Below are 22,787 nucleotides of genomic sequence, written 5' to 3'. Positions count from 1 at the left end.
ACTTGCAGAGGACCAATAGGTATTTTTGCAAGTACACATTTCTGCACTTAAATGATGCACAGTAGGTAAGACCATGAGCTGAATGTAACAATAAGACAAATCACGAGTGGGCTTACATTTCTCTGTTGTCACACCATTATTGCTCAAGTTAACATTTTCTCCATCACGTACTTGCTCATAGCTTTCCACCGCATTAGAACATGGAGGAGTTGAGGAGTCTGTTCTCTGCACTCCACTTAAAGTAGCTTTACCAATGTAAAGTTTGAGTGAGTTATTCACATCAGTTTCTTCACAAATTGCAGGCTTAAACATCTGCTCACCTCTAGGAGGTTCATAGGGAGTTTGCCAAGGTGAGTCAGCAAGGTCAACTTTTCTGAACTGTTTCACTGGCAATTGCACCACTTCACACTCCAGAGATGCAAAGGAAGCATCACCAAAATTACCATTGTTCACTACAATAGGTCTAGGGAGAATCTGGTCACTTGCTATATCATTCCCCAATATAAGACCTACTCCTTCAAATGGTAACTGGGAACATACCGCAAGGTGGACTATACCAGTCACAAGGTCTGACTTCAAATGTACATGATGGAGGGGAACACGCTCACACCCCATCTCGATGCCACGTAGTAGTACGTCAGAACCAGTGTAGGAACTCTGTGAGAAGGGAAGCAACTCTTTTAAGATTAATGACTGTTCTGAACCAGTATCTCGCAAAATCACAATAGGTTGTGGCTCTGTGTCAACCAAAGAAACAGTACCAGCATAGATGAAAGGTTGCATGGTCTTACTCTTAGTCTCAGACACTCTTTGTACAAGAGCAACATTCTTAGTGTTACCATCAACACTTTTCTTTTCCCAAGCTGGACACTCTGCAATCAGGTGATCTGGGTCGAGACAGTAAAAACAGGCACGGCTGTCTCTCCGACCTGGAGAGGTAGCTTTGCCTTCTCCATTGCCATTACTTTTAGATGCATGCGGAGGTTCACGTGACAAATTGCGCACTACAACATTTTTATTGGCAAACAACGTTTTTGACGGTCGGACGGATGAAAAAATGTTTCGATGTGTCAAGACAAACTCATCTGCCAACACAGCAGCATCAGATAGGGTAGTTACCTTTTGTTCACTCAAATGAACGACAACACTTTCGGAAAGGCAACTTTTAAAATCTTCCAGCAGGAGCAACTCCTGCAACTGCTCAAAGCTAGTGATCTTACTGGAGAGACACCATTTCTCGAACAATACTCTTTTCTCTCTTGCAAACTCTACATGCGTCTGCCTTGCTGTTTTCGCATGCGCACGAAACTTTTGGCGGTATGCCTCGGGGACCAATTCATATGCCCTGAGAACAGCGGTTTTAACGACCTCATAGTCAAGAGATTGTTCAATCGGTAACGACGCGCAAATCTCTTGGGCCTTACCGGTCAAACTACACTGAAGGAGCAAGGCCCACATATCGTTTGGCCACCTAAGCTTACCTGCAATACGCTCAAACGCAACAAAGTACGCATCCACCTCTGACTCACGAAAAGGAGGCACAAGCTTGATGTATTTACAAACGTCCAATTCCTGAATGTTTTGCTCTAAATTCGAGGCTACGGGTGTAACAGGAGTGGATGCAGAGGAAGAAATTGAGGAAGCTCTGGAGCGCGGAACAGGAATAGGCTTTATTTCTTTAGCTTGTAAATCTAAACGCCGCAGTTTAATATCACGGTCCGCTTCTACCTCCACAACTTTAAGTTTTAAGCGTAAATTCTCATTTTCCTGCTGTTTAACTTTGAGCTCTAACTCTTTTAAACGAATGGCCTGTACAGGATCAAAATTAACATGCTCACTAGCATTTATACCAGGAACAACTTCCTCAGCCACGGCTTTCGCCACAACTACAGGTTGTTTTTCACCTTCAACATCTGGTAAAATACCATTGTGCACAAGCTGTTCAAACAGAACATCCTTAATCACATGCTTTCTGTCTTTTGGTACCTCTATATTATAGAACTCTGCAATCAAAATTAGATCCTTCTTCCTACATTTATGAAAGACCTCTGTGGTGGGAGAAAGGGTAAATGCCAACAAATCAAACTCCATTTCTTATCACCACAGAGACTCTCCTCCCCACACAAGAAGCAAAGACAGCAAAAAACAGACGTCTAGAGAGAAAAGAGAAATTGTACTCACCGCACAAAATAGTTGCCTATATAAAAAAAACATCCCGGACGAGCCCCCACTTGTTACGAGCCCCTCTAGTCTAGGGGTAAGAAGAGGCATGTAACAAAAGAAAACGTGGAGAGAATGAGAGAACTGCCGTCTCCAGGTCCCAGGGCAGGTACAATAATGCTCAGTAACACAAGATTCAAAGATAACAATTTATTAAACCAATGGTGAAAATTAGCAAACTTCAGGAGGGGGAGAGGCCAAAAATAACAAACAAAAGGATTCTTAAAGTTAAGGGATAACTTACCTACCAAAAGAAAAGAAAATAAGAATACAAACACAATTCCCTAACTCCCTTTTCTACATAAACAGGAGAAAATATTAAATAAAAATAAAGACATCCACCTCCCTACAAAACTAAAAGAAAAGACTTAGAATATCAAAAGAATTAAGATAACAAAATAAGATAACTGATGTTCACAGATAACTCTTAAATCAACCGAAAAGCTCAATGCTGTTCAGCTTACACAAGTCTCAGGATTGGAAAAATTAGTTGAAACACTAGACAGCCCAGGTAAACCAGTCAACTGAAGCCCACTTAATTGTTGTAAGGTTTTAAGTATACACCCATTAGCTGAAACACTTCACATACAGCTCTTTACCTGAACACCACAGGCAAAACAATATAAATAAAAACCAACAACACTGGGACCGGAAGATGGCAGTATCTCTCAGAGGAAAGTCTCTCTCCTGGACTGGAAGTCTTCAGCTTCATTTATACTCCACTTAACGAGCTACAACAGGATTCAGGTGGCACTCATGAGCCTGTCAAGCAAACAGTAGGAGGAGCAAGAGCAGCATAGAGAAAAACAAAAAAAAAACAGAACACATGGAAAAAAACAAAAAGATACACAAGTCACAACTCACAAAACAAAATGAATCCCTACGTCCATAGGGACGTAACAAAATGAACCGCACTATCCGAGCAATCGCACCAGGGTTCGTTTTAATCGAACCAAACATGACAAGTGTGAACGCACCCTAAGGTGCGTTAGAGCTCGTAATTACAGCTTAAGCTGGAAGTTTCCTGAAAGCTCCTAGATGTACCACCTGACCGCTGTAGATTCATTTAGGCGTCGATAGTGCTGCCATGGAAACGCATAATTCCCAGTCCAAGGACCAAAAGGACATGAACAGCTCCGAATATAACGTCACGTGTTGTCATTTCAAGATTCCGGTAAATACGAGGTGGCGTGAACGCAGCATAAGAAACTCAGCATTAGCAAAGAATATACACTAACAAGAAGCCACACTCCATTGTAACACGACGCCCAGCTGCAGCCCTGCGTTTTCGCCATTTTGTGGTGAAAGCGACTCGGCAGTCCACTAGTTTCTTTGGCAATATCACTTTGGCAATTTTATATGCGCTGAAAAAAAAAAGAGGAGGCAGCGAAAGAGGAGAATATGGACACGGTCATGGCTAGGGAAAAGATGCCAACTTGGCATGACAATTTTGCAAATGGATCATGAGGTAAGTAGGCCTAATTAAGCAACATCCATGTCGCGTTGATCAATAATACGCCATTTCATTTTGCATTTTTATTAGCTAGTAGTCAGTAGACGTACCTGAATTTTGGCCATAGCCAGGAATTTTGACTTTTTTTTTTTTTTTATAACTGTTTCCCTGATGGCACACGTGCACCTTAGAGATGTCTATTTGATGTGTGCGTTTACATTTGAAATACGTATTTTCTTATCTGCAATCTCTCTAGTACGTTACCTGTCAAAATAGACATTTAGAAAAAGTCTTTATATGTTTATGATTTAGAATGCATGTAAAACTTACATCTTACAGACGTTATATGTACACACCAGATGCTTTCCAGATGAAGTGCTCTTTAACAGACATGTGTGCTATCTCTAATCTGGGTTAGGTTAAAGTTCAACCAAGAGGAGTGTGCGTGAAGAAAGCCGCTTGCGGATCAGTGTCTCTTTTACAGCTTAATGCAGTTTTAATAAGTCTCTTTATTATCAAGCATGTGCTGCAATTTAGCAACAGTAGACTGTTTATGACAAACACTGATCTAGCTGATTTGAACATTAAAGGATTAGTTCACCCAAAAATGAAAATAATGTCATTTATTACTCACCCTCATGTCGTTCTACACCTGTAAGACCTTCGTTCATCTTCAGAACACAAATTAAGATGTTGTTGATGAAATCTGATTGCTCATTGTGGCCTCTATTTAGAGCAAAGCCATTCAAACTCTCAAGGTCCATAAAGGTACTAAAAACATATTTGAAACAGTTCATGTGAGTTCAGTGGTTCTATCTTAATATTATAAACAAATAAGAATAATTTTTGTGCGCCAAAAAAACAAAATAACGACTTTTCAACAATATCTATATGGCCGATTGCAAAACACTACTTCATGAAGCTTCTGAGCTTTATGAATCTTTTGTTTTGAATTAGTGATTCGGATCTGCTATCAAGTGGCTAAACTGCTGATATCACGTGACTTTGGTGCTCCGATTTACAGATTCGATTCGTAAAGCTCCGATGCAGTGTTTTGAAATTTGAATATTGTTGAAAAGTAGTTATTTTGTTTTTTTGGTGCACAAAAAGTATTCTTGTTGCTTTAATTTTAACCCTTGTGCGGTCTTCATTTGGGAAGTACACTCAGGGTCTTCGGGGTCTCCACAGACCCTAGGCAACAAAGTGCAATTTTGTAACAAAATACTTGTTGTTTTTTTTTTTTTAAACAGATGTAATTTTACTCTGTTTATTAATGTTTTTACTCCATGTTTGTACAGTTGTGGAGGATTTATCATATTTTTTTAAATGTATATAAATAAATTTAAAAATATATTTTTTAAATAGGTTTTTATACAAAAACAGGTTTTTATGTAAAATTAACTTTATAAAAGACCCACATTTTTAAATTTTATTCATGGGGATAACATGGTTTAGTGTAATGATTTTTTTCATTACAAAAATAAAAAAAAAAACTAGTAAAAATTATAGGTTTTTTACTTTTAAAACTGTATTTTCCAAAAGATGGGCAAAAATCTTACACTAAACCATGTCAAATTATCCATGTTATCCCCATGAATGAAAGTTAGAAATGTGGGTCTTTTATGAAGTGAATTTTACATAAAAAGCTGTTTTTGTATATAAAAAATATTTATTTATTTATTTATATAAGTTTAAAAGATATGACAAATCCTCCAACAACTGCACAAATATAAAGTAAAAACATTAATAAACAGAGTAAAATTAAATTTGTTTTTTAAAAAACAATCATTTTGTTCCAAAATTACATTTTGTGTCTGTGGCCCCGGAGACTCTAAGTGTGCCTTTTTTTTTTTTTTTTTTTTTTTTACACTAACATAAAAACAAGCTATCACTCCAATTTTTTTTTCTTTGTAGATCTAGAAAGTATTAACAACTGTACAAAGTTCCATGTCATTTGGACAAAGAGAATTTTTTTATTTTTTTTATTTGAGCAAACATCATTTGGGGTCTAAAAAGACCCCAAAGACCCTATAAGGGTTAAGATGAACTCAAATGAACTGTTTCAAATATGTTTTTAGTACCTTTATGGACCTTGAGAGTTTGAATGACTTTGCTTTCAGTGCAAGCCTCACTGAGCCATTGGATTTCATCAAAAATATCTTAATTTGTGTTCTAAAGATGAGCGAAGGTCTTACGGGTGTGGAACGACATGAGGGTGAGTAATAAATAACATTATTTTCCTTTTTTGGTGAACTAACCCATAAAGTTTGGGCTTTTAGGAAGGAAAGAATGCGCACCACTGTGAAGGACAGAAATGCACTAAAATATCACAGCACTAGTTTCTTGCTGTCATTGATGTCTTGAAGCAAATTTAGCTGCGCATAGAAATATTGTCTTAAAAGTTTTGTGTCATCTGATCGGCTCTTCTGATTGGCCTTTATAGAGACCACGATCAAACTATATGAAGTTATTATCGGCCGATAATAGTCAGCGCCCGATCTATCAGAGCACCCTTAGACACCGATCAGATTACAGGATGTCAGATGCATATCAGATTTAGAAACACATTTCAAGGTGGCTCAAAAAACAAAAACAAACAAACAAACAACAACAAAAAACAAACATCTGTTTTGTTGTTTACAACAAGATCCTGAATCTGTGCCAGTTACATTATGGTAGCAATCCTAAAACGATATGCAACACCCTACATTATTGTGGCAACTTTATCACCACTCATATTTTCCACAGGAAATGTCATAATAATTTTTTTCTCTCATATTGAATATCTGGTCTGTAGCTCTTGACTTTGAACAGTGTCTGTATTTGTCCTAAATACCTCTGCATATCAGCTCACATTTTCTTATTTTTGCTATGTCATGCTCATGTGCTGAAGTGAGCTGAGTGATCACACACATTAAACAACATCGTTATTTAAAGGTACTGACAGAAGTCGACGCGACAGTAGGGTATGTGAGGACAAACTGAGGAACTAGAAACATTAACCTTATTTGAACAGGGCCAGGTTTGGTAAATCCATGTTTTGCAGACGTACAGTACTTTGTGATTTCTGTCTGATAAAAATTAGATACGGAAAACGGAAAGCGGAAGCACTTGCAAGGCGATCATTTGTGTTTATAAAGCATATACATTTGTATTTTTAGAAAATGACCGATCGTTTCACTAGATAAGACCCTTATTCCTCGTCTGGTATCATTTAAAGCCCTTTGAAGCTGCACTGAAACTGTCATTTTGACCTTCAACCATTTGGAGGCCATTGAAGTCCACTATAAGGAGAATAATCCTGATGTTTTCATCAAAAACCTTAATTTCTTTTCAACTGAAGAAAGAAGGACATGGACATTTTGGATGACATGGGTGAGAAAATTATCAGGAAATTATTGTAATAATTATTCCAGTAACAGAGCTTGAACTGTTACCCCACATACTTTGATAATTATACATTAAATGTGTTTGGTTACAGCAAAGACAAAATGAAACAAATAATTAACCCTCCCCTTCCCAGTAGAGACCCTATTTAGAGCTACCATTTGGGTTTATAAATGTTAACTAAAGAAAAAAACAAGGTTGTGCTAACAAATTCATAGGGGCAGGAACTCCTGTTTTCTGATTAATGGCAGGGTCAGAGGCTGACAAGTGTTTTAATTTGATTCGACGGCCAGATAAAAAAAACACTGCGCTGTTCGAGGGCCATTTATGGAGCCTGTGCAGCACACTAAATTCCCTCTGATGGTTCCTGAGGGACCTGCTCACACTGCACCTCTCTCTCTCCCTCTCTCTCCCTCGTACGTCTGCTCTAATCCTCTTCACGCAAGCAAGTGGAGTGCAGGTTTACCCGCTTTACGTCAGTGGGCTGTAATAAAATATCCCTGCTGGTTATCTGATCAATGCTTAGAAGAGAGATTTGACTCTGCCGGGGTTAATGGGCGCCATTTCACTTAAATACCAAATTATTGACCCGGGCTGAGACTAGGGAATACTGCAGCCCGGATCACATGACACAGCAATGAGGGGGAATCATGGGAGGTCTGTCACTGTGAGAGGAGGATGTGTAAAGAGGCTCGGGTCACAAATGTGGGGTAGAGTAACACACAGGACTTCTGCCTATGATCCTGTCAATAGCACTAATGACAGTTCACGTCTGCCAGGAGCACTGAAGGAGAACCGATCCACGCTGATAGGGTTAGGGTTAGGGCTTGTTTGCATGCACCGTCTACATTGTTTCTGATTGGCTAAAGTAATTATACTAATCAGGTTGCAGAATGCAAAATGCACATTCCCCATCTTGTGGGTCAGGTCTGAGTGCTCGGTCTAAACATCTGATTAGGATCTTCAGAGAGAGGCTTGTCTACACTGCGCATCTGAATATAAACTGTAAAAAATAATTTTAATGGTAAAAGACTGTTAATTGGTTAACAGTAAAGCCCAAAGTATACTTCGGCCATCTGTGTTCCGTGACGGTCCACACTCTGTGTCTTTGCATGCAAAGGCTGATCCACGCTTTTCTTCTTCTATCCTTCTGAGCAAATGTCCTGTAAATGACACTACTGAGTGCTGCCCTCTGATGTCTTATAGAAAAGCAGTTGTACTGTGTATATCAAACTCATCCATTCGCAATCATCCGCGGTTAAGTATACTTTGAAAGCTGAACTTTAATTACTTTTAATGAGCTCATTGTTTCTGCCTAAAATTAATGATGTTAGATAACTGTGTGATTTGTATTATCTTAGAACTGTACATTTTAGAGATGCACCGATTGCAATTTTCTTGGCTGATTCCGATTTCTGATTTATTTAGTTTTGTTAGTGTGACCTGCCATACTGCTTTTTGCCAATTCCAATTTTCTTTCTAAGAAAAGAGTTTCATTTTCAGAAAAAAACTAAAATGTCAGTGATAAAATAAGAACAAACAAATTGCAAAAAAACAGCACAAATAAATCCAATAGAACAAAGAGAGCTTTGAAACTTCAGGTTAAAGGATTAGTTCATTTTTTGGGTTAACTAACCCTTTAAGCAGGTTTTTGTTCAGGTAAGAAATACTACAAAAATTAAAGTAATCAAATGTGAAGTTTTCATTGTAAAAATTAAATACAGTTTAATGCTTACAATTAAATTTGTAAAACTTATTCAGTCAAGAGCAGAAAATGATTTTCTTCTTTTCTATTAGACTGCTGTCATTTTAAGAGTTTATGCACGGACCCAATATACTGTTACACAACATGCGTTCTCTTTCTCAACTATTTAACATTCCAAAACTGACTGTGTTTAACTGAATACTCTCCAAGGGCGTTTTGACATAATTTTGTAGGTATTTGACCATTTAAGCGCAGTGCTTATTTTGGTACTAGTGACTCACAAGCTGTTTAAGACTCAGCTTGTGCGCTCCACTAATATAGATCCATGGTGCGTGCGCTTTTGGTGGGTACGTGAAACCTGTGGGAATGGCTAAAATGATGCGCAATGCAGTGCTTGAAGTGGAAAAATAAAAGTGACCATACTCCTGATGCTAGGTTCAAAACGCGTTCCTGAAGAAGGGAGAGCGCTGTGGGCTTCCATACGTGCAACAGGTTGGAAGTGCCGGTACGCAAGGAAAAGGACCAGTGGCGGAGCCAGGATTTTTTTTCATAGGGGTGGCCAGGCAGGGTCCAACAACCAGTCTGGGGTGGCACAGAAATCTTCATTATTTCAACATAAAATGAGTCTGTATAATGTACTGGACTGTGCCTACAAAACAACTGAATACAGCTAATTTGTACTTAATTGTAATTGAGATTGACAATTGAATTAGTTTATGGAATTTTCTTTTTTTTTTTAATCATTCCTCACTTGCAGGCATATTAATAAAGGGGCTTACACTATAGTTAAATTTCAACTTACATTGAAAATGACTCCACTACAAGTTACAAGTAACCAATTCCAATAAGACTTGAGTAAAAGTCTTAGAGTATCTGATTTTAACAGTACTTAAGTATTTTACTCATGCTGAATGTAGGCTTAGAGATGCACTAGTCCTGAGAAACATGCCAGTGAAAATAAGAAACAACTGATTTGTAAGATGAGAAATTAAGTTTATTTTCTAAAATCAAAATAAAACTGAACACCTCAATGTTGCAATAAATTAAGGTTGACACAACAACCTCTTAAACGTCTACAACTCAAGTGCACAGAAAGGTTATAAGTAAACCAATATCCTTCAAAAAAGTCTTGTCAATATAGTGGATAAATAAAACAATGTTAAGTAAAATGAAATGGTCAAAGTCTACTGTATGTGCTGGTTTGAGCCTCATCAGCAGCTGCAGTCATTTCCTCATCAAATTAATAAAACATCTGCAATCAGCAACTACCTACTAATGCACTCACGTAAAGTAGCTTTGTTGACAAGTAAAGGCAAAATGTATATAGTATCTTCAATGCCCTTAGATGGCAATATTGCTTCTTTATATCAGAAACAAACTGCTGCAGAAAAAGTTAGGTGCCATGAAAAATGTAATTTGTAATTGCATTACTCATCACAAATTTAGTGGAGTAAAAAGTACATTTACTTGTTCAAAAACGTAGTCAAGTGGAGAGTAAAAGTTGCCAATATCTTTGATACTCAGTACAACTACAAAGTAGCCAAAAAGATACTGAAGTACAGTAACTAATTACATTTACTCAAGTACTTTACACCGCTGATAGATATATAATCAAATAGGCCAACATACATGCATGCACAGTTTTAACGCAGCTTTAATCACCTTTTTGGTTATTTCATGACTTAATAAATGACAGAACTAAGACGTTGCATGCTCGTAGCTTCTTTTGCACTTTATTTATGGTGAGTAATATACAGCGTGCCGTATTTGTGCGTGATTGAAAAGTGCGTGGTCTTGCAACCCACTATCTGAGAAACATTTACGTAAGCTATTTATGATATAGTGTTTCTGTCAAAAAAAAAAAAAAATAGACAGAAACAGCAGTTGTGAGCGGGGTAGCCAAAGGAGTGACTTTTCAATCCTTTGGCAATCCTGTTTATTTTGTGTACTTTTACAGTAAAATAGTGTTAAATTTACAGTTTTTGAAAGTGTTAAAGAACACATTGAAGACGTTGATTCAATGTACAGATCTTGTTAAAATTTCAATGTTGATTTAGTATTTTTGCTAACCTTTCTCAACCATTTAGCATTGAACATAATACCAAGGTTGTTTCAACATTGAAGCAACAAATTACATTATTTCAACCACATTTCAATGTTGAAGGTCAGTCATGTGCTGGCTGGGATCATCTTACAATTTACAGTTAAAACTGGCATTCCCAGAATCTTCTTTGTGACAGTTCACACTTTATGGTTTTTCAGCTGCAAACACAGCTGCCATTTTTTTATAGTAAATTTGACATTGTTTTGTTTTTATGACGTATGGTGGTCATCAAATGGTCAGCAATGTAAATGTGGCAACGAATGGAGCCAAACGAGATGGCGCTGGTGACGGATAACAGATAAGCAAAGGAAAACCTGCTTCTTGTGCTTCTCTGAAAATAGAAAGCGAACAGAAAGAGATATCAGAAATCAGTGCACTAGTTCAAGGACTTGCTTTCCTCACGTAAGCATTCTGCTGTAGCTTGAGCCCAGTGTCTCCTCGCAGCACATTGATCCGCAGGCCTTTGTAATGGACTCAAATAACAACTCTATTACAGCACACGAGCCGATTGCTGTGTGTGGCTACAAAATTAGCGGCAAAGGAGCCAGCTTGTCAATATTCATTCTGCAGGAGAGATTACTTGTTATAGGAGAACAAAGGTGTTCCCTGGACAACTGAAGTCCTCGCCTGGTACAGTTCAAGCCAGGTATCGATTCGGTTTCTATACTGTGTCAGAGCCTCAGAAACAGGCGTACACGACGCAACCGTCCAGGCTACGGTTTTAACACGAGGCTCACTTTGTCCGCTCGCTACCGTTCGGCAACATACGGCAAATTAAATCAATGCGCTCCTGCGAGCAGATGGGTGTTTTAACAGTCAGTTAGCCTTTAGATAATTGAGGCGTCGACTCTGGAATCATAAAACGGATGACTTGTTTATACATTTTGCCGGAGTAGATCACGGAGGTTAAATAAATGAAATCCCATTTGTCAGCCGGTAATAAATGGCAGCGGTTCCCCCTCCCCGCAAACAGTGATGTTTGGCCTAATAAATACGGAGGGGCCAATGGAGGCGCTCCTCTATTGATAGGGTAACAGCTTAATGAAACGCTCACTCCCTGCGCTTGTTTTCCCCTCTCCTCCTGCACCCGGTGATAAGTAGCAAAGCAACCAAGCCTGTAATTACAATCTTACAGAGAACCCGACCAATCTGTATATAAATCTCACCATCCAATTACAAGATGTAATAATTTTGCAGTCAAGCTGGTAATGAGGTCTAATACTCATGCATGTGATAATCCCCCCTGGATGCTGACTCTATCAGATGTTAGCTTTGTAATTATACTGGCAGAAAATCATTATTTCATGTTCAGCAGAAAAATGAGGTTGGTGGTGAAGTTAATTTTCTCCATGCTCTGTGAAGCATAGACAAAATTTTAATGATTTAATCATTATCCACGATGCTGTCTGCAATTGACCCGTGTTACTTGTGTGTGGCTACATTTGCACAGTTAAGAGTCCCTGATACATAGCGAGGCCTGCCAGGTAGCCTGTCGCGCCTTTTTTGTGTAATTGTGCCACAATAAAACTATTACGCTAATGGAAAGGAAATCTATATTGTAAAAGCCGTCGTCTCATTTAACAGCTACGTGGGGCATAAATCAAAATTTTAAATGCGCGCAGTTAACGCGCAGCATTATCGCAAATGTTCGGCTGGATTGTTGAGCTGTTTTTTTTTTCTCTCTCTCTCTCTCTCTGATTGTTGACCTAAATGAGGCGGGGAAAAGGTCACTCGTGTTGGGAATGTTGAACAGATTTAAAGTCTGATGCGAATACAGGAAGCGTTTGACTGAAACTCTTTTAATCTCACAAACTGTTTACATTGAAACAAATGTGTAAAGTTAAATGTATGGTGACACTTTATAATCGGTATACAATACTAATTAAATAATAATAATTGTGTTAATTACAGTGACAATGAATGTACCCACTATTTGTACATAGCTACTTTATTACTGTACACTTACTATAAAGTGTTACCAAATGTATTTGTTTAGTGATTTTCCCTATATTTACAGAAAATCATGATGTTCTTAATATCTTAATGCCTTATAGTTGCATTTAGCAGATTAGAGCTAGGAGATAATATAGTTTTATAAATTTACCGACCATACAAGCAATGAAGCAGAGATTATGCTATATCGCCCTACACAAGTGTACTGTATGTATGGAGATGAAGTTGGACATACTTATACCTAACTTTATATAAGGAGATATAATGTAGTTCACATATGTAATATGTGAATATCATAATTCATCAATCAAAATACAGTATTGCTACAATTAGATCTGATAAACAAAACATTTTTGTAGGATAATAATACAGTACATAAGCAATATTTACTATATGATAATTTCCAAAGAAACTGCATTTTTAAGATTTTTGCTTTTTATTAACTAGTTTATTACTACGTTTATAGTTACACTGTTTATTAGTACTTATAAAGCACATATTAATGCCTTATTCTGTATGACCAAATTCTACAGCCCTTAATCTTACCCAATACCTAAACTTAACCACTACCTTACTAACTATTAATAAGCAGTAATTAGGAGTCTATTGAGGCAAAAGTCAGTTAATGCTTAGTTAATAGTGAGAATTGGACCCTAATTTAAAGTGTGACCATTTATGTACATCTAAAATCTTATAACAATATAGGTCTTAAATATTATGCTACAAACAAATTAATTGTCAGGGCTTGAAAAGTTGTTGAAAATATATATATTTGGAAAATTGAATTAGAATAATGCAGTTACTGTACATGCATTACACATGAGTGAACTGAGATCCACACTAGCATTATTTAACCACAGTTAGTTCTGACTGTACAGATAAAGCCAGACACTCATTCAAACCTGCAACACATACTGTAGTGTAGGTGAACCAAAAGCTACTGTTAGTGTTCAGTATTGGCATTAGCACTAGTGTTATCGTCAGCTGAAGTAAAAGCTGCAATCTGCAGGTGATGTTATCTGTGCTCAGCTGGTCTTGGGTCAGTCCATGTGGAGCGTGAGATAGGCCTGTTAATGCAGGTGATTGATGGAGGCTGACCTGAGAGAGCAGGACATGGGGGATTAAGGACATGATTTGCGTCTTTTCTAAAATGCTAATCGAGAGGCAAAGCAAGGCCGTGGATGTTTAATGAATGAGTAAACGAACAAGGTGTTGCACAGGGTCAACCTAATAAAGTGAGTGTTCGTTAATTTCAAATGCATGTTTGTTCATAATATCGTAAGTATTCATGATGGGTGCCATTTCTCTAGACTCCTTCAATGTAAGTCTGTGTTTTTTTTTTTGTTTTTTTTGCATCCAGCAGGTAAAAATTGTAATCATCAAAACTAAAGTAACAACCTCTCCTCAACAATGTGCAAAATGTTTTTAGGGGCTCAAGTACGTAGCGCTGAAACCCTATTGTAACTGTTAAAATTTCCAAGGATCAGCTTTCCCCCCTAAAAGTAATCGGGCAGACCAAACCGTAAGTTGTAGAGACTTGAAACTTTGAAGGCTGGTAGTACTCACACCGTCTACAGCGTCACCAAGGCTTGCCCTGATCGGCCTTACAGAGGGCGCTACAGCGGTCAAAAGTACGAAATGGCTCATAACTCCTGAAACGTTAGCCGTAGACTCAAGTGTCTTATGTCATTGGAATCCTTGGCTCAAGTCGGACAAGATGCATCCCACGGATTTGCTCTTCGTCTGGCAAAGATTTCGGGTATTTTGGATCGTTTTAAAAACCTACTTTTGCGATCTAGTCCTACGTTTTTGACCTGATCGGAACCAAGCCAGTGCAGCAAGATTCTTTGGAAGTGGGTGGAGTCACATTTACTAAAATTTGATGATATCACCAAGCTCATAGGAAATAGGCAACCGGGGGGGCGCCTTCACATTCACGGTTTGTGCATCTCGCGATTTTTCACACATGCCTGTGACATTCATACCACATGGTAAAACTCTAGGATCGCCTCTGTCCATCAAATCATTCATTTAATATTGGAGATTATTTCAAAAACCAACTCTGGCTAACTAGTCCTAGGTTTTTGGCTCAACCTCGATAACTGTTAAAAAGCTTTAAAAATCATATATTTCTTATGATGAATTGCCTGTATTGGCTGTAAAAGGCATTTTCCTTCTATGATTTAAGTAGTTACATGCTTGCTATATAAAATGTAATATCTTTTTGCGCAAGTGCTTAAAGGCCTTAAAGCGATTGAACCCCGATAATTGCTGCTCGCAGTTATATTTTTTTCTATTGTATTTACTGACCCTGTCCTTTTCATCATAAACAATGTAAAGTATGCCTTATTTCATATTGTTGCTTTCTATTTACTAAGTCTTCCATTCAGTCTGTACAAGTTTAAATCACAATACCGATATGATTCCGATATGAGATACACTGATACACGATTCTATCTGCCGTCACCTATTACATAATTGATCTCGAATACCTTGAAGTGTATTATTTCCCAGCATCTCATAATGTGATAATGTAAGATCCGGTGTTGCATTATATTTGTAATCAGTTCCATCTGAGCTCAGGCAGAAAATCCGCGTTCGGGATCAGACCGTGCGTACAAAAGGCCTGTTTTAAATTCCTGAAAGTGTCAGTGGATGGCAAGCAGGGATGAGAGGCTGTTACTTTTGCTTTTTCCCATTAACTGTTATTTAAATGTTGTCAGTCAAACTGCCGCCTGCATCTGGCATCCATGCCATGTGAAATTTATTTATTGAGAGTTTTGGTCACACATGGAAAGTTAAGCAGATGGTGCACACACACGCACACACACACACGGGATGTGACAGGAGGATTTCCTCCCCTCCCCATCCCATTTTATGTATAATCTTTATGCCTGTCTGTTTCTGGACACGAATGGCGTTGTTTTGCCATTTTAAACCGATCTAATCAGTAGGGTGTTAAACAAGAGGGGATCTTTTATGCATTGGGTGTTAGGACAAGCAAATCACTGCTGTAGATCACCAGAATAAACAACTCGAGCTGATTCAATTACAATGGTCAGGCTGCCTTTATCTGCCTGTGACATCATTTCAATCAAAATGTAAAATAATCCAATGCAGTAGATGCAATAGCTGAGATAGGCTAGATCGGATACAGACTGCTGCTTTTAGTCATTTAATAAAAAAAACGTGAAGGAATAAATAAATAAATAAATGCTAGACATTCTTCCCTCTGACAGCTGTGTGGAAGTTGCCCAAGCCAAACTCTATTACTCTGCATAATTGTATTCAAAAACGAGCGGCGCCGTGAGATTGTCTATTACTTTTCTTTTTTTTTTTTATGAGTCCGAGTTGTTACTGAAGACGCAGCCTAGCGATTGTTTCCTCATTTAATTAACAAACGCATACGATTTATCCCTTTGCTTTTGAGTTAGCGACAGCCATTACCAGTCGGTTCACATTTGCCAAAGGATTGAAATTTCTCCAAAGGCTGTAATAATCACAGGTTGCTGTAAATGTTCTAAATTATGGATCCTATTGAAATAGGATCCAGGCCGCTGCCCTTTTAGCCTGTTTAATTAACAAAGCAAAATCCACTTTAACAGAATACAGGAATATCCCCGGCCGAGAGGGGAGGGAGGTTTCTTTCACAGTAATACCGCAGGAAATTGAATGTATGGGAATGTACGACAATGTTAATAATTCGATGTGGCCTATCTACAACGGCGTAATCTAATAGAAAGCAATTAATTTAGGACACAGGCTGCTGCACTTTTTAGTCGTTTAATTAAAGCGGGTTTCGTATGGATAGAAATATAAAGGCTTACACCCTTTGTCACCCTTGAGACGCAGGTTTGGGCGGGTGCCGTGTAATGTATGTTTGCGGAGAGGGTTGTAAACCTCTGCGTTTGCTCCCCTCACTCACTTTCCTCCTCTGCAACCCGACGCTGAAGCTTGGTGCGTGACGTATTAAAGGATATGTTGCATTACAACTATCGGGGACTGTAATGAAATCCAGTTGTAACTTATTCTGTGTTTAGAGTACTAACACCCAGCCCAGACTGAAGAGCCTCTTCTCTCTCAAACCCAAACAGATTATATACTGAGAGGATTCAGCAGAGTCTTAAATCCCTGTTGGAAAAAAGTTGTACAAATGCTGCGGGGTAGTGTTAAAAACCCAAACCCAAAGGACATCCCATTTTGTAAATGTTTTATTTTTCCCTGTTTATCAACAATGGTGCTTCAAAAGAAAAAAAATAAAAGTGAAAAAAATTGAAAAACTTTGGGGTCTGTAAGATTTTTCATGTTTTTGGAAGAAGTCTCAGTTACACTTTATTTGGTAACACTTTATTTTACAGTGTCATTGTTACACGTTACATCATGTAGTTACTATAGTAATGACTATAAATTATGCATAATTACATGCAATTAACCCTAAACCAAACCCTCATCCTAACCCTAACCCTATAGTAAGTACATGTAGTTAATTATTACTCAGTACTTAAATGTATAATTTCACTGTAACACAGACACCTTCAAATAAAGTGTAACCCTTTATTTTAAGGTGATTTAGTTACATTGTACTTACTCCAGTAAGTACTGAGTAATATTAATTATGTACTTACTATAAAGTTACAGTTAGGGTTTGTTTTATGGTTAATTACTTATGTATAATTTACTGTTATTACTATAGTAAATACATGAAGTAACTTGTAACTACGTCACCTTAAAATAAAGTGACAATGCGAAATCTCTTTTGCACACTATGGCTGTATCAAAAATGCAGTAAAAATAGGAATATTCTGAAATATCATTACAATTTTAAAACAGTTTTCTGTAACTATTCAGTATAGGGCAACATATTCACTATTACCTACAACTTTTGCCTCAATTAACTCCTAAATAACTGCTTATTAATAGTTAGTACGGTAGTTTTTGTAGCATTTAAATTTAGGTATTGGGTAAGATTAAGGGATGTACAATACTGTCATGCAGAATAAGACATTAATATGTGCTTCATAAGTACTAATAAACAGCCAATATCCTAATAATATGCATGCTAATAAGCAACTAGTTAAAATTGAGAATTGAACCCTAAAATAAAATGTTACCCAGTTATAAAATGTTACCCAAAACTGAATTTTCAGCATCATTACTCCAGTCTTCAGTGTCACATGATCCTTTGGAAATCATTCTGATATGCTGATTTGCTGCTTAAGAAACATTTCCTATTATTATGAATGTTAAAAACAGATATGAAATTGTGTTTTTTTCAGGATTATTTGATGAATAAAGTTCAAAAGAATAGCATTTATTTTAAAAAAGATATTTGTTGTAACATTATAAATGTATTTACTATCACTTTTGAAAAAGTTTCTTTGATTCTTTTCCCTCTAAATTGTGAAATGTATCTTTGTTTTGCCCATTAATGAGTGTTTTGCCAGTTGTTTCAATAACTACATTTAGGATGCTGACCATGAAGGGCAACATTTTTGAATATATAAAAGATCAGAATAAAGATCCATTTCTGCTTGACTTTAATCCATTTGATTGGTGTGAAAGCAGTTTTCACCTGAGCAAACCAAACCTGATTGAGTCAGCTTGAAAACGAGTTGTTGTACTTTCCACATTATGAAAGCATTCCATTCCAACTTGCATGATTCCACCACACTGTTCAGTGCAAACTCCACCCCGCTGCCGATTCTAAAGATTTCATTGGTCATGCCAATCACAGTGCTGATTGCCTACACAATGCTGCAACAAATACTAAACCCTAACTCTACTCAATGAAATTAGCTGAAGTTCGAGATATGTGGTGAACTGGTTTGGTGAAAAACAAATCCCCTGGTGGGATACGGGTAAGGTTAGGGACAGGTTTGGTTGTATGAGTAGGTTTAAGGGTGGGTTAAGGTGTAAGGGAAGGCTCAATGGTGTAATTAGATGTAATTACATGCAGGTACTTTTTAAAAAAAAATAAGGATAATATAAAACACATTTGTAAACAATAAGTACATTGTATCAAATGTTTAAATGTTATTACATACACTGTATAAATAATTATTGGTTTAACTTTAAAAAACTGAGTTATCTGGTTGCCTTAATATTTTGAGTTAACTGAAATTAAAAATTATAAAAAAAAAAGTTAATACAATGAAGACGGTTGTTTTAATCAATAGAAACTCAAAATATTACGATATCTGAACCACATTAATTACTGAAGTTTGGACAAAAGAAAAAATGTTCTTGAAATCATAAAAATATTTTTTACAGTGAAGTGTTTTACTTAATATAAAAAAGGAACCACTTCTATCACATTTGATGGAGCTCTGTGTGTAGATGTTTTCTGTGTGTAGCTGTCATGACATTTATTGGATTCCTCCAAAATCATAGAGCTTGATGATGACCACGATAAGAATCTGAGATATTCGAAGCATTAGAGATCAGCGATAATAGTGCCAATGTGTCCATCTCGTGACGGATAAATGTAATATTATCAATATAGCCATGTTAGCACTGGTAAATCATGTAGCCATCAACTTTTTGTCATGTTTTTTTCATTAAATGCATCAGTGACCACTTCACATAGCATTATGAGATAATAACATGCATAACTCTTTTGCATTAATATGACGGAAAGTAGTTTTACCTTCCTCCAGAACAGTAAAGGTTACTCTTGTAAGGTGAGCAGAGGAGGGAGTGACTTTTCTCCTTCTAAACAAGCCTTTTATAATTCATCAGAAGCGTTGACAGATGAGTTCTGCTGAAGAATATTAGAAAATGTCTCAAATCTCATATATATGCTAATAGTATGCTGAGACCGGTTGGAAGTGAGGTGGACTTTTTAATCTGCCCTGACCAGTGAGGAAAGTGGAGGAGACAAGTCATTGCACTCAACAATTTATGATCAAACAAGCGGACTGTATAAAAATCTGCACAGGATGCAGGATGGGGAGGGGGAGAGAAAGACATTTTCTCATTTAGCTCTTGTGTAATAACAAATAACAACAGTTCCCGCTTCGCTCGTCGGCGGAGGCGTTGAATTAGTTTTCCCCTGCCTTTTATTTATTCTCACATATATGTATTATTCTTTACATGTATTGCGTTTTGTGTTCGACATAACTGCACAGTCAGTTTAAAAGTGTGTCCTGTGCTAATGATTTTTTTTCCGTCTCGCATAAATGTACGAATGTTTACATTTAATGTCTCCATAACACTTAATGCATTAATAAGAGCTATGGAAGCACTTGTATGTTTGAGTAAATGCATGTTACTATAAGTATTTACTGTGAGTTTGTGCGAGGTCCAGTGTAGATTGTTCTGTGTCGTATTGTGATTACAATCTCTTTAATATCTCAGTTGTTTCTTCCAGACAGTACTGGGATTAAATGGAGACTTTTGCTTAAGCCTCCTGCTTCTTAGATGTTTCTCCTGGAAAAAAAGACCCCAGAAATCTCTCATGTTTCTCCTCTAGAGGTTCAAAAGAAGTCTCTACCCTGTATCAACCTGTGCTCATATAACCGTGACAAGCCTACATTTGAGCAATAAAAACTGTCAAGCAAAAGCACTGATCAGTAGCTGTTTCCATTACCGATTTGAGCAAAACTTTTGCGATATTTTCTAAATATCGATAAAAAACTATTGCGAAATGGCGTTTCCATTAAACGATGTTATGCGACTAAAACGTCTTTTTTTTTCCTTTCATGATAAGCCATTCCAAAAATCATGGCAACGGATATCACAGCCACTGCACCAGCCATTATTTTTCATCAAAGGAGATGTAGGCATGTTATCCAAGCATTTATGGTAAGGAAAGCCCCTTATACTTGGGATCAGCCACTTATGAGGTGTTTCTGGGTATTTCTACCTCCTATCTGCTTGATCAATTCAAATTGTGGCATTTCTTTGTTGTTTAGAATCCAGTAGTCCCGTAATAGTTTTGTCTTTTATGAGTTTAATGAAGAACTCTGGTCTTCTGTCCAAACATACCACGCCCTCTTTAAAGACTGACTTTCACATACGGCAGGTAACCTGTAAATGCGGAAAAAAACTGTTTCCATTGCAGTTTTGCGAAATATTCCTTTTTCAAATTGCGTGAAAAACCACCTCATTCGAGCGTTAAAACTTTTTTGCGATATATGGGAGTTTTTGCGAAATTGATGATTCCATTAGGTGTACTTTCAATTCGCAATTTCAATTTGCACAATTTAAAGGGTAATGAAAACGAAGCTAGTGATCTTCTGATCACTGCTGCACGTTTATGAAAAAAAAAAAAAAAAAAAAATTCCAAAAAGATTTTTCCCTTGAAATTGTAATTGTGATTATTAATTACAATCATCACAATTTACATTGAAAGATGTTTTAAACAGCTTTATACCATTGTCTGAAGTAACTGCACTGCATTTATATTATATTATATATATATATATATAATATACAGTGCTTCCCACAGGATTGAAATATACTTGCGGTAGTAGCCGGGCGAAAAATCCTCCTATTACCCACGGCACAAAAATGGTCTACTACATGTGACAAACAAACAATGTGTGATTTTTAACAGTATTTTTATTTATTGAAATTAATTTTAATTAAATAACATACTACATTTAATTACATATTAATATTATGCATGATTATGCATTGTAAATTATGCAAGATTCCAGCATTTAAATGGTTCACATTTTCCTATGTTCTCCTTGCTGTCATATAGTGTCTCTCTCAGTGAATGGGACACAGATTTTACTAGTAAAATTTATAAAATTAATAATATGTATCAAATAATGTTCTTAGTCTTTTCTGTCTGGGAGAGAAATCAAATTGAATACAGGTTATAGTTTAACCAAAATACCAATAATGCCCAAAAGAAAAAGAAAAAACTTAGCGTGTGACTTTTAATTATAAACAAGTCCGAAATACACAGGTACTCTTATTTTGAAATGTCTGTACTATTGCAGGCTGATCCTTCAGATTCTTACAATCGTCTAAAACATTTTATATTAAATTAGACATTGTAATAATTCATCAGCTTGAGTTCATTAGCAATCGCTTGGCATAAATCTGCGCTTTTCATTGATTTTGCAGAATGCAGCGCCCGTTTGAATGTCAGCGGGAGTAAACAGTTCTATATATAAGCTAAAAACACATTTTTAGGGCCCAAGCACCGATGGTGTGAGGACCCTATTGTAATTGCTCAGTCAATTATTCTTATCCGAAATTAATCACATTTTTTTTTTGGCCTAAACATGCTTGAAAACTCATGAAACTTTGCACACGTGTCAGAAGTGGTGAAAATGTATGTCTGATATGGGTTTCTGAGTTAAGTGTGGCAAAATAGCTTGATAGCACCACCTACAACATTTCAATTAAGCCTCTTTCGCGCTATGTTTCATGTACAGGTATGAAATTCGGTAGACACGTGTAACAGCCCAATACCTACAAAAAAGTCTCGGGTGCAAAATCTGTATCTCCTAACTAGAAGTGAGATAGTTTGAATTTTCTCTGCAAAACTTTTGCAGTTTTTGCCCTTTCCACACGTTGTACTTTAAAGGAACACTCCACTTTTTTTGAAAATAGGCTAATTTTCCAACTCCCCTAGATTTAAACAGTTGAGTTTTACCGTTTTCGAATCCATTCAGCCGATCTCCGGTTCTGGCGGTACCACTTTTAGCATAGCTTAGCATAGTTAATTGAATCTAATTAGCATCGCGCTTAAAAATGACCAAAGAGTTTTGATATTATTCCTATTTAAAACTTGACTCTTCTGTAGTTAAATCGTGTACTAAGACCGACGGAAAATAAAAAGTTGTGATTTTCTAGGCTGATATGGCTAGGAACTATACTCTCATTCAGGCGTAATAATCAAGGAACTTTGCTGCCGTTCCATGGCTGCAGCAGTGCAATGATATTACGCAGCGCTTGTGAGCGCCTGCTTGCACAGGGAACGTGCCTTGCAACCATGGAGACGTTTG

Source organism: Chanodichthys erythropterus, chromosome 2 (genome assembly GCF_024489055.1).
Source record: "Chanodichthys erythropterus isolate Z2021 chromosome 2, ASM2448905v1, whole genome shotgun sequence".
In the NCBI taxonomy this organism is placed as follows: domain Eukaryota; kingdom Metazoa; phylum Chordata; class Actinopteri; order Cypriniformes; family Xenocyprididae; genus Chanodichthys; species Chanodichthys erythropterus.
The sequence above is the reverse complement of the archived record's forward strand: the minus strand, read 5'-3'. Positions refer to the sequence as shown.